At 33.7% G+C, this 17,413-nt stretch overlaps 1 long non-coding RNA gene across 1 annotated transcript; it reads right to left on the minus strand.

The window, feature by feature from the left end:
* Positions 1 to 947: 947 nt before the first annotated feature.
* Positions 948 to 5,740, minus strand: LOC129740205 (uncharacterized). The gene is made up of 7 exons (XR_008736149.1): positions 5,596 to 5,740; positions 5,226 to 5,442; positions 3,973 to 4,063; positions 3,598 to 3,901; positions 3,374 to 3,506; positions 3,036 to 3,283; positions 948 to 1,217 (listed from the first exon to the last, which is right to left on the minus strand). It is a non-coding gene; the product is annotated as an uncharacterized LOC129740205 (long non-coding RNA).
* Positions 5,741 to 17,413: the final 11,673 nt, after the last annotated feature.

The following is a 17,413-nucleotide window of genomic DNA, read 5'->3' on the forward strand; positions in this document are numbered from 1 at the left end:
GTAATTCAGGATTTCGACCTTCCCATCGGGATCCATGCCTTATTGAGAATTGTGAAAATCAATGAATTAAAATTGACTGTAGCTAAAAAATATAAAATAGGAATTAAATTAATATACACACTTTTAATTTTTTAGTGTAAATTTATTTCAAATTGGATATTGGAGATTACACGGAAGAAAACGGAAACGCTTCAAGCCATAACTCCTCAGATATAAATATTAAAGCATATTCGACCTAATATCATATCATCTATGATGTAAATTTATGTCAAATTGGACGCACAAAAATAAAACATCTGTTTAGACATAAATTTAGATCGTTACAGATATAAAACTGCGTTGTTCGAAATTAATGTGATATGAGCTTTCGGAGGAATAAATTTTTAGAGAAAAAAAATATTCATGGACATAATTTTTGTGGATTTTTACAATTTTTAAGAATACTGATTGTCAAACGTTATCTCAGTTTCAAATTAGAAAGCTTTAGTGCAAACTTAAAAAACGTTCAGTATTATCACAAATTGCAATTTTAACTAAAATTTATGTCCATAAAAATTTATTCTTCTAAAAATTTCTGTCTTCCGAGACGCTTTATGTTTGAAGTATTGTAAATAATTGTAAATAAATCTTAAATTTGTTTTATCTATTTTATCTTACATAAAATCCAAAAATAGATAGTATTGTGTAATGACCTGGAAGAAAAGAATTTTTTTTTTATAATTTTTATTAGAAACGGCTTATACGATTCAGTTTAAAGCCAAACATAGCAAAGTAATTCTACAAGTAAATATTTCAAATGGCCTGCTTAAAGTAGATAAAACTTCTCGTTTGATAACCATTAGGTATTGTTAACTAAGTATTAAACTGATACCAACTTTGGACATGCTTTAAAAAATTCAATAAACGAAGATATTTTTTAACTTATTTTTATTAATAATTTGACGACTTTTTAATTAGAATTATTACGTACAAGAAATGATAAAACTCTAAGATTTAATTCTTAAAACAAACCTTTCCTTAAATTATTTGAGCAAAAATAATTTCCTTGTATCTCTATTTCCATTCTTGTTTAAATATCTTTTCATTGTGTTTCCTGAAACTGAAAACTGAGGGTCACAAGGAATTGACTTTGTAGCAGGAGCATAGTTTTTCTCATTAACAAGCGCTGAGCAAATCCTATCAGCATACACATCGATGATCGAATTCTTTACATCCATCTGTAATAAAATGATAAAGGAACAAAAATTAATTTTTGGACCATCAGTAACGTAGACAATGAACTGAACTTGACTGATTTCATCTGCCAAAACGTCCGATCACCAAGAGTAATTGATTTAAAAAATATCCGTTCCACGAGCGAGTGCTGTACTAAAAAATTTACAGTACCGTTCATAATTGTATAGAAATTGGAAGCACGAGAACTGTCACTTCGACTTTGAACTTCCATAACTTTTGACTCTGATGATATTTTTTGATCAAATTTTCTGCGTTAGATAGATCAACTATCACACTATTATATCACGAAATTTGAGCTTTTTGGAGTTTGTGTGGCCTGAGATACAGTAATTCTACGAAAATCGGACTTTTTGGACTTTTCTCATTCATACTGCAATATCTCAGGAACTACACTACATTTTTTGTTGAAATTTTGCAGAATGATTGTTGAAATATAAAGTAAGCATGTCTGAATTTTTTTGAAAGTTTTATTGATGGGATCAAAAGTTACGGGAGGTACAATTTTTCAAGCATGAACCTAAAAATGCGATTTCTATAGAATTTTGGACGATTTATGAGAACATAATCGTTTCCATCCACAAATCGATTAAAAAATGTCTGGCAAAAGCAATGATGAAATAAAAAAAATGAAAATAAAGATCTATTTGTGTTTTGAAATCAGAATCTCGCAATATTGTTTTGATTTTTTGGTTGAAATAGATTTACTGGTTGTTAAACCTACAATAGGAGTTTCCTATGAAAACAATCGTCCAAAATTCTATAGAAATCGCATTTTTAGGTTCATGCCTGAAAAATTGTACCTCCCGTAACTTTTGATCCCATCGATAAAACTTTTCAAAAACTTCAGAGATGTTAGCTTTACATTTCAACAATCACTGTGCAAAATTTCAATAAAAAATGTAGCGTAGTTTCTGAGATATTACAGTTTGAATAAGAAAAGTCCAAAAAGTCTGATTTTCGTAGAATGACTGTATCTCAGGCCACACAAACTCCAGAAAGCTCAAATTCTGTGATAAAATAGTGTGATAGTTGATCTATCTAACGCAGAAAATTTGATCAAAAAATATCATCAGAGTCAAAAGTTATGGAAGTTCAAAGTCGAAGTGACAGTGCACGTGCTTCAAATTTCTATACAATTATGAACGGTACTGTATATTATTTGTATAAGTAAGTATGATCGATACAAAAAAACTACCTTTTTATAAAAAACCGATACAAAGATTCGTAATGTTGACAGCACTTCTTTATCTGCCAGCGGAGGCTATATTCATAATGGCAATCTGAAGTGTTAAACGCCTTCGTTTATGTAGTAGCAACATGCTAAATACTATGAATGTCTCCTACTCTGAACGTTAAGACGAATGAATATTTAATTCTCCTTTGCCATGATCATAAAAGGCCGTTCAAATATTACGTAACACAATTTTCGAGCATTTTAAACCCCCCCCCTCCACCCTACGTAACACATTCGTCTCAAAATTTCTAAGCTAAATACACAAAGCGTACAAACTGCTATACCCCATCCCCCCCTTAAAAGCGTTACGTAATATTTGAATGGTCCCTAATCACCGACTTTACTTTTGCAACTACTTCAGTAAAAGTGCTGTTCATAAAGCCAATGAGACGTTCCACGAACTGTAACGCCTAAATGTATACGACTTCATCCAAGCAAATAAGTCGAACGTACATAAAATATAATTTAACAATTTATCAGGAGCATCTCGCCACGGGTAAATTAATACAATGCACAGACTAAATAGATGAATGAAAAAAAACACTTCCTTGCTCGAAAAACTCACTTGTTATTGACTCGTCTGTTGAAACTGCGGCATGACCGGCGTAGAGGACGTAACCTGCTTCAGTTTCCAATGTGTGCTGTGAGCTGCCAAGCTTAGTCGACTGACTTGTCCAATTCGTTCGTATATTTTGGGGTTTGAAGTCTTTGAATTCAGCTCGAGGACAGTCCATATTCTCCGAAGTCTTGATGGACCTAAGAACTTGGGTGCATTGGGATTTTTAAAACGTTCTTTTCTTGCTTTTGGGTAGTCTAAAAAATAGAAATAAAAACGAAACTGTAGGTATAAATTTCTGTTAAAACAATCCGATACGAAAATAAATGTTCCGAAAGTTGACTTACCAGAATCCAATTCCAGATTGACATGGTACATTAAACACCACAAAACGTGTCGTTCGAAGAAGTCTATTCCAGTTTATCAATCGGGGCTCGTTATTTACTCTTATTCCAATCTGATTGCTCAATACCTCAAATTCTTAAAATAAAAACAGAAAAAATCTTTAAAATACATACCGATTAATATATAGGAACAATCAACAGAAAACATAATTGTAAAAAACACGAACATGAGGAACTGAAATAAGCCGAAACGTTGGCTTTCACGAGGCAGATGCGTTTAACGAAGAGACGGCCAAATAAATTCTCCTGGAATAGTGACCATAGTGCCAGGCTCTTACATACTAGTTCGAACATTCGTTCGGATACAAAATTGAATCTTTTTAAGTGATCCGAACAAAGCAAAGCAGAATCCAAGATATCTTTCAGGTGAGTTGTTGCAACAACATTGATACAAGCATTGACTTGAAACCACCGTGCAGTTTTAGAACCTCAATCATGATGGCCCACAGAATCCTTCCAGTGTTCGTTGAACTGAAATAAAATGGAATATTAAACATAATGAAACACAGCCTCTAATTTAAGAATAACCTAATGTACTGTACCTCGCTGGACTGGAACCCCTTGCGCCGGAAAAGTTTTTCGATGGTCTCCCGGTTATCAGTTCCAATATAAGTCAGGGCAGCAGCTGTCGAACTAGAATTTTTAAGAAAAGTGAAATTTGGAAATGCATAAACACAAAACATTTATAGAAATCAACAATAGGAGCCGCAAAACGAAGAAGTCAGCCTCTAAGAAATCTTCGACATTTTCGTTACACACAATACAATGCTTACGGTACTTTTTGGAATGTTATTTTATAATCTGATTTGGCATACATGTTTCCTAGTGAGAGTAATTTATTTGTTACATTGTTTATTTATATGTTCGTTGTAGTAACAAAAATAATTCAACGATCGCCTAATGTGCACTAGGAAAGAGCGGAAAGGGCGAAGTTTAAGGAAAATATTTTTAAAAATTTTTGATTCATGAAAACATTTGATGATTTATATTACATGTAGACGTATATAGTATAGAGTACGTCACCAAGGTATAGTACATGGATGCATCTAGCTCTAGAAAATCGAACTCGTCCTGTTTTCCGGAAATGAATATAATTTGTGCTTTCATCCGGTTACTATAAAGTTTAATTAAAAAATAATTCTAAATAATGAGGCAGCAGATTCAATAAAAAATGATATGAATCTTATGCATTTGGACTTTTTTGCGATGTAGAGCAAATACACAACATTCTAATGTACTACGAAAATCGCCTTCAAATATGCATCGGTTAATATTTTTATATTAGTCTAAATATATTGAATTTAAAACATATCGTTGCATACGTGTAGGCGATTTTCTTAATGCATTGGAATATTTTTCGGGATTTTCATTCTAAGGGATGATTCATCCCTTATACATTGGAATGTACCTAAGTAAGTTTAAATAGTACAGTAATTTCTTAAGAAAAAACTTTCACTCGGTCCTCGTTAATCCTGCCTGATTATACGTAATTAAAAAATCTTAATTCTGAAATAGAATGTAAAAATTACTTTGATCTTTCAACTAATACAGATACGTACAGATTATTTCTTTAGTTCGTCTGAACTCAAAATCCGCAATTTAGCACGGTTGCGTTATTTTGGTTGGTGAGTTATAATCTTCAATTTTTGTGAAGCTGAGAATTTTATAATCTTGGAGAAAATTGTCGTGAAAAGAGACATTGCGACTCTATACAGCAATCAAAATAAAGCAACCGTAGCATTGTTAAAAGGTTTTATAATTTGGTAGATATGTATTCAAATGTGATTTTTCATACCTGACACATTGATCTTGAACAAGCCCTCTCGTTAGCCAACGAGCTCATCTCATTTGTAGGTTCATCTCGATCAACACCTGACCCGACCAGTAAGCAGTCTGCGATCAAATTGAGTGTAGCTTGATGATGGGTAGCAAAACATTCCTCCATTCCTAAATCAACCGGAACACCCACTGGTAGAGTTCAAAAGAGGCGTTTTCCGGCGTCAAAATCGTTCCTAGAGCACCAAATTTCGAATATGTAGTTGTAAGATTTATTTTTTTTTTTCATTTTTTGATTGATAGTTGTAATTTATAAATAAGGTTGTTGATGAAGTACGAAACTGCCACTGAAATAATAAACGAAAACGCTATTTAGATTATTTACTTACTGCTATTTCCTGGATTGGATTTTCCATTAGTGCGGCGTTGTCATCATGATGGTCAAGTGGTCCCAATTACTGTTTTACCATCAGAATATTATGAATGTAATCATCTCTTAATCCCGGTTGGAGTGTCAGTGCGTAAACTTAATCGGAATTGTTTGACCATTTGGTTTAGCTGCGTAGTTATTTCACCTCAAAAATGATAGCATTGATAGAATACGAATCAGTTAGCACTTAATCATACTCACCGGATTGGTTACAAAATTCAAGCCAGGATCCCGAAGAAAATCCAAAACATACCATCCGCTTGAAGTAAGCAATGTTTGTTTACGTTTAGATGTTTTGATTTGCGTTGGCAGCTGGGATGCCAAGTACCAGCATTTACCTTTTTTGAGTTTTTTTTTTATTGAATTAATACAACTAATTTTTATTTAGGCGAAACAATCTCACACAACAATCTCCATTAGTTGACCACCTAAATACAAATCTTCACTGCTTCATTGGAATGTATTGCTACGCGCTACTCGTTTCACAAATAATGTGAATTTTAGATCGGGTTCAATTTAATTTTCACTTCCATGATCTAATGTGTGTGTTTTTGAATTCGAATTGATGTAAAATTATATCTTTTCTTGATTAGATCGAAACGCTATTAGGTCTTTAAGCGTTTCTGTCTCGTTTAAAGTTATAAAATTTTTGGTGTGTATACCTGAAATAAGATAAATAAAAAAACAGTTGTAGAGACATGAAACGAATAGTCGAAATTCAAAATTTTGCATAGAACATTTATTTAATAATAGTTTAACTTGGTTCCAATATTAAAAACTACTCATAAATTGAATTTTACTAACAAATTAATTTTAATAAATACTTATTTGTGAACTTTTAATACCATTTTGAAATGATTTAGAAGTTTTAGTTCAAGACTTAGAAATTCAATAGTAATTTTATTTTAAACAGTCTGGTTCCTGTTTGTTTTCATTTCAATTCTCATTCTCATTATTTTTAATTACATCTCAGTTGGACCAACTGGCAAGTAATTTTGTTTCATTCCTCGCCGAGAAAAGTCGATGAAAACAACAAACAATTCATCGCGGCGATTAAACCAGTTAATCAACACTTACAGAAAGTAATAACTAAAAACAGTATTTAACGGTATTAACGCATAAATGTACATTACCAGAATATGACTTGGCAGGGACAATCTTGGTGCTATCCACTGTGTTCCATTGCAATTGTGACCGCCGTCGGATTCAGTTCCGCCGCCTGGTGCGTTTCGCCTTGGGGGAAGTAGTACACAAGGAGTCAGGAATGGGAACGCTTCTCTCAGGATGTCTGTTGTTGAATTTGTTGGTGGTGATGGTGGTACGGTTGTTGACAACTGGTGCAATCGAGGCTGAAGAACTGGACGAGTTTTCTTCCGCCAGCTACGACTACCTACTGTACTGCCGGATGCTGCAATTTGTCCTTGCCTCTGCTGAACAGAGGGTAGAAAATTGTAATTTAAGCCAAAAAAAAAGTTTATTTTTACTTACCTTTATCGATTGCGTTGTAGTCATCCTCGATGCGCTTGTTTCTCAATGTTGTTATGGCCATTTTTACTGATTCTACGGACGGGTCCACGCGTGCCTTGTTTGTTTTTCTGAAGTGACGTAATGAATGCATTGTGTGCGAAAATTTTGAAAAAAGAACAGATCCCACACGCGCTTACGTTCTTCCTGCTTTACTTTCTCTACAGCGCAAGCGGGATGCCACTAATGCATCGCGGTTAGCAGAGAGAGAGAGAGAGAGACAGTTGCGCTCAAAGCTGCCAGAAACGGACGCTTGAAATTTGACGTTTGTGTTGACAGCGACACTGATTTACAGTTTTCGGTGTTTTATTACCGAAAATTTACTGCGAAGCGATTTGTTTACATAAAATAAACGAACTTCGTAAAATCCAGAATCGATTCACCGAACTCGGTAAAAATAAAATGTCAAACTGATAAATTACCGAAAATTTTCAAATTACAGAACTGGTTCTGTAAAATAAATTACCGAACTCGGTAATTTTCGTTTACTGTGTGTGTTGGGATTTTACTATCAGTTAACAGTTTTCTAGAACAGAAAATGTGAACATAAATGTTATAATTGTAAACTATGACTCGATATTCTGGTTGATGTTACCTGAGATCGATATATGAGGACTTGTAACTCAGGGTTAGTAATCAGTAGAAATGATTTAAGTTATTTATAAACATGAGTTACAAGATACCATCAACCGGAACACCGACCCATAATTAACAATTATAACATTTATGTTCACATTCTCTGTTATAGAAAACTATTTGATGACAGACATACTTTAAAACTTGGAATTCAACTTTCAATTCAGCGCCAATATTGATTGAACAATATGGGGCATATGCTGGGACATATGACAGCGATTAAAGTATGATTGAAATATGATTTGCATTTTTTTTTTTAAATCAAGATGTTCTAAAAATTTATCACACAAAAAGTTGTGTTACTCTCATACATTGCAATGGCCTCATTTGAGATAAGCTATGAGTATTAATTTCTGAGCGTGTCGAAAAAATGGAAAAATAAGTGTACTGGTAGCGACATCTTATGGATGTTAGTCCACTTACGAATTTGGTTTGAAACTTAGGTGGGTATTCTCACACACGATTTCAATAAATTTTTGTTCGGGGCCCGATGTCTGTTCTCTGTGTTCCTACCTCGTTAGGTAAGCAGAAATCTAATACTCAGAAAGCTACAAAGTGACTTTCGAAATACCGGTATGTGAACTATCACAAACCAAAGCTTAATAGAAATTTCAGTTCAAGAAATCAAAGCAATCGAAATGGACGACGGTATAAGAAACATTCAGATACCGGTATTTCGATAGCAATTGTCAATGAGATGAGAGAGATAATATCGGGTGTGAACGCACCTACCGAAAAAGTGACTGAGTGGTTATTGGACGAGTTTAGAAGGATGCCGAAACCTTTTAAAACAAGATCAGTAACCAACACTCTGGAATTCGTCAAGAAAGGAGATGTTAATAGAAATTTCAGAGTTGATGATCAACACAAGGAATGCGACTGATGGTTATAAATCTTTTCAAGGCACTTTTAAAGTAACGATAAGGTAAGTCCAAAACACTTCCTACCTCGTTAGGTAAGCAGAAATCTAATACTCAAAAAGCTACAAAGTGACTTCCGAAATACCGGTATGTGAACCGGTGACTGATGGTTATAAATCTTTTCAAGGCACTTTTGAAGTAACGATTAGGTAAGTCCAATACACTTCCTACTTCGTTAGGTAAGCAGAAATCTAATACCCAAAAAGCTACAAATTGACTTTCGAAATACCGGTATGTGAACTATCACAAACCGAAGCTTAATAGAAATTTCAGTTCAAGCAATCAAAGCAATCGAAATGGACGACGGTATAAGAAACATTCAGATACCGGTATTTCGATAGCAATTGTCAATGAGATGAGGGAGATAATATCGGGTGTGAACGCACCTACCGAAAAAGTGACTGAGTGGTTATTGGACGAGTTTAGAAGGATGCCAAAACCTTTTAAAACAAGATCAGTAACCAACACTCTGGAATTCGTCAAGAAAGGAGATGTTAATAGAAATTTCAGATTTGATGATCAACACAAGGAATGTGACTGATGGTTATAAATCTTTTCAAGGCACTTTTAAAGTAACGATAAGGTAAGTCCAAAACACTTCATACCTCGTTAGGTAAGCAGAAATCTAATACTCAGAAAGCTTCAAAGTGACTTTCGAAATACCGGTATGTGAACTATCACAAACCGAAGCTTAATAGAAATTTCAGTTCAAGCAATCAAAGCAATCGAAATGGACGACGGTATAAGAAACATTCAGATACCGGTATTTCGATAGCAATTGTCAATGAGATGAGGGAGATAATGTCGGGTGTGAACGCGCCTACCGAAAAAGTGACTGAGTGGTTATTGGACGAGTTTAGAAGGATGCCGAAACCCTTTAAAACAAGATCAGTAACCAACACTCTGGAATTCGTCAAGAAAGGAGATGTTAATAGAAATTTCAGAGTTGATGATCAACACAAGGAATGCGACTGATGGTTATAAATCTTTTCAAGGCACTTTTAAAGTAACGATTAGGTAAGTCCAATACACTTCCTACTTCGTTAGGTAAGCAGAAATCTAATACCCAAAAAGCTACAAAGTGACTTTCGAAATACCGGTATGTGAACTATCACAAACCGAAGCTTAATAGAAATTTCAGTTCAAGCAATCAAAGCAATCGAAATGGACGACGGTATAAGAAACATTCAGATACCGGTATTTCGATAGCAATTGTCAATGAGATGAGGGAGATAATATCGGGTGTGAACGCGCCTACGAAATTCTAAACTTCTGAACTTTATAATGTGCGATATTAACTGTATAATTTACATACAATATACCAAAAAACTGTTTTCAAACGTTGTGACGTCATGCTGGAATTGGTCATTTACTTAAGTTTAAGGTACTTTGAATCTTCCTACCATCCTAACATCCAGCACTGTAGCGCCTTGTTTCTCGTTTTACTGGGTTGAATTGCGTTATATTTTTTTTAAAGGTAGGTATTTGTTCTTTTGCTCGGCTGCATCGAGCCTCCAACTTTTTACCCATCAGCACGCAGAGACGATATCCTCGGATTTGACCTAAGGGAAAAGTTTTTTTTGCACTCAAGAAACAACAAAAAATAGCCGTTCTCTCGCCGAACAGTCCAATCGGTGTTGAAAGTTATGCTACCGACTGGTTTCGGTTTTTCGGATTTCTTGTAAATTGACGTTCGAGGAAAGTAAAAATGCTCCCGTAAACGGTGATTTCTATTCCGTTGGTCCGTTTCGCTAAGCTAATAAAGTACAAATTTGGTTGGCAGCGAATGAAGTATGGTTCAGTAAGTTGAAAATTACGAAATTAAATTTGTTGTTTTTCCGGTGATCGAGGGGAAAAGTTTAACAAAATGAACTAACTTTGTTTGCTCAATCCCATTCTTTCCCCGGAGATGGTTTTGGATTCCCAAGTTTCGGGAAGGCGAACGTTAACAACTTCCTCGAAAGAGAACGGAGCCGCTTCATGGCGACCTTTGTATCCATTAATCCATTATCAACAGAATAGAAAATATCTCATTAAACTTTTTTTTTTCTACTGTCGAGAATCTTGGCGGCTTCGACTAGCCGGTTTCCATGCAAATGGCTAGAGATTTATTCACCTGATGAACGTGGCGGCGACGAGCGAGCAATCGGATGAAATTACTCATTCAGAATGGAAATAAATTTCGTTTTCGCCGTCGAGCGAGCGCCCAAGGAAAAGTGGCTCGAATCTGGTCGCCTCCTGTCGATCGGGCAGATTGTGTTTCATCTGTTTCATTTAACTCAACCCCTTCCGACTGGCTGCTGAATACGATTAATGGAATGAAAAAAAAAAAAAAAACGCTGCGAGCCCCATGCTCGACACCACCCAGAAACGAAAAATCGTGTTTCCACTTAACCCCTGCAAGTAGGCTACCCCGGAGAGTCGAGCCAAGCAAAAGGGGTAGAAATTGTGAAAATCACAATAAATCTTTCGTTTATGTTACTCGGCACCGTCGTCGTCGTCGTTGTGTTGGTGTTGTTGTTCTGGGATTAATCCTGGAGCAGACACAAAAAAGGAAAGGTGCGGTGCTGGAACATTACTTCACTTTTTCGCACCCCGGAATGAGTATTTTCCTGCTTTCGGAACACCGCCGCAATTTGCCTGGCAGCTAATTTGCAGAGGTGTTATCTGCCAGATACAGGCAAGATGAGCAATCACGTTTTATGTTAGCCCCAGTTTCCTGGGCTTTGCTGCCGGGGTGAAGAACATGAACCTCAATCGCTTGCTCTCGATTGGTATCGATTCTTGATAAATTTTATTCGCACGCAACAACAAACGTAATGAAAGCTCATGCATAAACATATGTATGCAGGGAGCACATTGGTCCTATGAATAAATGTATGATGCTGCAAGGGAGCTTTGACTTTGGCACTCATATGGCAGCCGCTAGGTGGAATTAAAATAACAAAAAAAAGTTGACTTTTGAATCTGTTTTAAGCAGATTCAAATAAAGCTTTCCATGGAACAAATAATTTGTGCATTGATATGTCAGGAACAATATGTTATCAGTGAAGAGGAGATGAGATAAAGGATATTCAGAAAACAAATAAAATTTTATAGTTTTGAAAAGTCTGTGCTAAGGATGAATTGTAGAATTAAGAAGAAAAATATTCTGAAGAATCAACAACAGCTTTTGCTTAGAATGGAATGTAGAATAAAGATGATGGATGTTTGATGAATAAAATTTTATTAAAAAAAGATATCAAAAGTCGATAAGTAAAAACATTCAATTGAGAATAGAGGTGAGAAGGAATGTAGAGATGAGATGAAGGATATGCAGAAGATTAATCAAATTTAATAAAAAAAATAATAGTTAATTCGGCATCACTGAAGATATCTTTATATGACCCATTTCAGCGTGACGTCACAACGTTTGCAAAACAATTTTTTGGTATATTGTTTGTAGATTTTACAGTTCATATCGCACATTGAAAAAAATAATACCCCTAAGTTTAAACTGAATTCGCTACAATTTTAAATCAAAAATATTTTTATTGAACTAATAGTTTTCATAATAAAAACAAAAGAAATTGTGACGTCACCACGCGCCTCTTTTTCTCATTTTTTTGTTTTTTTTTTTACAAAACCGCATTTTTCGGCACTTCTATTCAATCAAATTTTATAAAAATTTCAAAAATGTATAATTTTATTACAACCAACAAATCACTGTTTTTCATTTTTTCAAATGTTGATTAGAATTAATTTTAGAGCGATTGAGTTTCGTGACGTCACAACGCGCCATTTTTTGAAAGCAGGGTTTTGCAAAGCGTTGTGACGTCACGGAATTTCATGGTCAGCTACATGAAATAAATCAAAATATAATCTTGAATTTAATGCTTCATTTTCAAAAAATGCTTAAAAACTCATCAAATAATGTGATTTGGTGATGAAATCGATCCATTTATACACAAAAAATTAAAGGAATTGAATATAAATGGCTCATACAAGCAGATAAAGTTTGCAACACTGCGCACATGAATTTTATTCAAAATTTATTAGTGCGATAATGTGATTATTTAAAAAAAAAACTTATACTAGGATATATTTATTTGAGAATGCGTTGGCATATGTTTCTGTATCATTTCAATATTTAATTGTAAAGAAAAGAGAACATAAATGATAATTTCTACATCCTGCGATCTATTAAAAGTAAGTTAATGGACTTGAGTGCCGAAATCAGCAGACTTATGAAAAGCTTAAATAGATTCCAGCCCTAGCACAAAGTCCAGTGCTAAATTTGGGGGATCGGACCACGGAAATAGATAATTTGAAAGGAATTATGAGAAATTTTTTTGGAATGAACATGAACACTAGGGTGATCCAAAATTGCATAATTCCTGGGAATCTGGAGGCTCACCCTCCAAATGGTAGATTAGGATGTAGAGAACAAACTTTTATATGGGCTCGACTGAAAAAAATCATGTTTAGAGGTTCGCAAGGGTGATTTTTGAAAAAAACGCCCACTTTCAAAATATTAGATTTTAAATAAATTCTGGGTATAAAAATTTTCACAAAATATATATATTTTATATTTTTTTTAAAATTTTGTTAGGGTTAAATACTACACGTGAAAAAAAATATTAAAAGTGAACCAAATTCGTATCAAAATTTATAATAAGCAAGCAATTTTGAAAAAAAAAATGTTTTTGGTCCATAAATTTTGTATTCAACTGACCAAACGTAACGTAAAATAATTTTAAAACCAATGCCATCAAAAGATGCGGATTTTTGTGTACTTATATTATGCTGAACAAAGCATGTTGTTTGTATCATCGTGTGAAGACAATGGTAAAGAGTTGCACTGAATCTCAAGTGTGAAAAGGATTCTGAGACATATGTACTGTGGTTTTTCGTCAATTTTTTTTTTTACCAATCGATTGCTTAGTTATGTCGATTTTATCAAAATTTCAATTAAGACTAACATTTCACCTTAAGACTGCAACTCGATTGGACTGAAAACAAAAAAGTTATGGCTGTTCAGAGATTGTATTTTGGTCGCAAATTGAAGTTTAACACACAATGAGTACATTTTACTCATTGCGTTCTACACGACAATTTGCGACCAATATACAATCTTTGAACAGTAATAATTTTTTTGTTTTAAGTCCAGTCGAGTTGCAGTCTTAAGGTGAAATGTTAGTCTTTATTGAAATTTTAATAAAATCAACATAACTTAGCAATCAATTGGTAAAGAAGAAAATTATTTGATGAATAAGTTGAAAATAAGTTTGTATGCTTCTTCAGAACACAATGTCTCAGAATCCTTTTCACATTTGATATACAGTGCAACCCTTTTCCGTTGTCAGATTCAGCTTAAATTTGACATACAGCCTTCTGGTGATTCCTTTAAACCATCCAAGTCTTTTTTGCAAGTGTTTTGATTTTTAAGTAGGTATTCATTAAGACGAATTTGATAAAATAAGTAAAAAAAATATCCTAATTAGAATTAGTGATTTTTATTAAGGATTAATCCGTGAATAGCTCTTCACACGATGATACAAACAACATGCTTTGTTCAGCAAAATATAAGTGCACAAAAATCCGCATCTTTTGATGCCGTGACCGAGATTCGATCTCATGACCTCTGGCTTAGAAAACTTGAACGCTATCCTCGCCACGGTCGGCGGCGTGGGATTTAATGCGAAAACGGGGTTTGAATTGGATTTTCTAGCAACATTCTTTAAGGTGGAAGTTTCAATAAAGGACACTTTTTTAAAATAATTTTATGAGAAATTTATTTTCTTTTAAAGTCTTCTGAATTTGTACAAAAGAAAATGTTTATCTATAAAATCAACCATGTTCAAAGATATTTTTAATCTAATTGCATTTATTCCGTAGATAATATTTGCAAATTATTGTAGCTTTTAGCGCGTTTTTAATTCTAATATAGAAGAACTTGATTTTATTGTAATTTTTTTTAAACCTTAAATAACTACCTGCAAGATTTTATTCAAATCAAAGATTACTACCTGCTGTTCAATTCATAAATATTCTTTTAAAAAATCGATGAGGATTTCATGTTTATGATTGTTTGTTTATTCTCGAATCAAGTGTTCAACAAGCGCAAACTTATATTTTTATTATTTAAGAACTTTTAAAATAACCGCGTTCATACGAAAAAATACGATTCTTAATTTCATTTAAAACTTGATAATGGAATTCATTTATTGATGCGCATTATTATGTTCAACTGGTTTTGAAGAATTACTATAATAGTGTTGAAGTAAGAAGTCATGGACGTTTGCGAAAAAAAGGAAATCCATTTTCGTGACGTCACAACGTATTCTTTACCCGGGTGCAACTCACAACCTTCTGAACCGAATTTCATTCTGAAACAAAGCGTTGAATTCCTCTCGAAAAGTTTGAAGAGATCTCCAATTTCAGACAGTATGTGATGATTAACAGAATCATGAACTTAAAAATAGTAAAATTTCCGTGACGTCACAACGTTTAAAAATAAATACCTTTCTTACCAGTTCTAGAGCGTGAAGTTGCTGTGATTATTTTCAATCTAATATTATGTTGAAAAGATAGCTTGTTTCAATCATTTTGCAATATTTTATTATAAAGCAAGTTTTTTGACAAAATTATGTTTCAAATAATGAATAATTGTTAAAATCAGTTTATTTTTATACTAAAACAAGTTTGGGGTTTAAACCCCCTCCATGAGGGTCCAAAAAAACAAGCGAAGTATTCTACTCTACACTCAAAATTTTAAATTCATAATGAAATTATGATAATGGAGCAAAGATATTCAAGAGTCACTATCTGAACTTAACACTAATACAAAAACCTCAAAAACATATTTCAAGTTCGAAATTCTGCTGCAGTATTTTCAAAATTTTCTCACTTATTCATAGAATAAGGTTGTCAGACTTTCGCATGTATCCGGACCGGACAAATCCGGGCTGTATTAAATAGAAATTTGGCAAAATCTGGGTATTTGAATTCAAAATTGTCGACCAAATCCAGGCGAAACCAGGCAATTTCGGTCAAAATCTAGGAATTGCTCTTTAAAAATCTAGAAAAAAAACTTATTATAATCTTTTTTTATTTTAAATTTTTTCTTGATGTACTCATCATTTCCAACTGTTAAAAATTATTTTTAAGAAAAATTAAAAAATCATGAAATGAAGGGTTAAATATCCAATCCGGTTAAAACCGAGCAATTTGGCAACCTTATCATAGAAATTCAGGTCCTAATAATAAATTTTAAATTAAACACATTTTGAAGTTTCTGGTTCCATATTCCTATAACAAAAATTGTATTTCTACAGATTTTCGTATTTCTGGTTTTGTATCAAGTTTAGGTTTTTTGATTTTCAGTACGAATAATCATAAGAAAATATTAATGAAAAGCTGCTTTGAAATTCTTGTTCGGATTCGGTTTTACATTTCATATCAAATTTGAATCATGACTTTTTGAAAATCAAATACATTTAAATATTTTGATAACAGTTTTCCGAATATGGAAAAAGAAGAAATTTGTTTTATATTCAAATTCGAAGTTGTTAAACTTTATTCTTACACAAAATTTGAACATTCAAAGCTTCTGAGTGGCAATCCAAAATTGAAAACGAGATTCTGGTTCATCATTCGGATTTCACATTTTAAATCAGATTCACAAAACAGATTAAAAATAAATAATTGAAATAATGCATAAGGATTACACAAGCACTTCAAAATTTAAATCATAGATCCATGAATGAGGGCTCTAAGATTTTGCTCTGATCTGGAATTAAGATTCGAAAATCGAATTTTTTGTACATTCTGAAAATCGTATGGAAATTGGGAAACATATTCAAAGTTCAATTTTTGAATTCAGGTTTAGAACTCAGATTAAAAATTCAGAAAAAAGATTTAGCATGTGAATGAGTTTTTTGATCAACATAAAATTGTTGAGAAATTCAAGAGAAAATAAACTTAAAAATTTGCTTGTCAATACAATGACCAGATTTCCAAGTTTCTTATCAGAATAAGTATGTACACACAATTTAGCTGAAAATCACAAAAATAAAGTAGAATTTAAGTTTATTTTCTAAGTTTTGGTTCATGCAACATATCCAAAATTATATTTACACTAAATTAAAAAGATCACAACACTTGTCAATAGGGTGGTTTTGGCCATAGGCAGTACGGTGGTGAGGAATTGAAAGAAACTGACGTTGTCGAAGTGTTCTCGTTGGTACACCCATAGAAGAGGTTGCAAAAATCCAATGCCTATTTAGCAAATCTCTGTGCCGATAATGCCCTGAAATGTGCACTGTGCCGAAGACGGTATGTTTGAAAAACCGTAACTGGCATAAGGACTCGGCTCCCAACTAAAATGAAGCACGACCACTACATTCAAGCGAAACAAGAAACACATTTTATGGGATTTCGTTCCTATTGGATAATTCATCCCAGAAACAAGAAAATAAAAATATACACCACAGCGCCCGTAGGGAGAATCGAACTCAAATCACCAATTGTATCGTCTTGCCAGACCGACATCTTAACAAGTGTACTAATTGAGCTTCATGCAGGAAGAGAGATATTTGTCATAGGCATTCTGCCACCGATCAATCACAAAAGAAACGCACGACAGTGGCTTCCCGGCGTTTGGCCTCCTTTCAAGGTATTCATTTGTCTTGCGATGGAAACGGGAAAGGGAACGGG

This window comes from Uranotaenia lowii, chromosome 1, assembly GCF_029784155.1.
Source record: "Uranotaenia lowii strain MFRU-FL chromosome 1, ASM2978415v1, whole genome shotgun sequence".
Lineage (NCBI taxonomy): Eukaryota > Metazoa > Arthropoda > Insecta > Diptera > Culicidae > Uranotaenia > Uranotaenia lowii.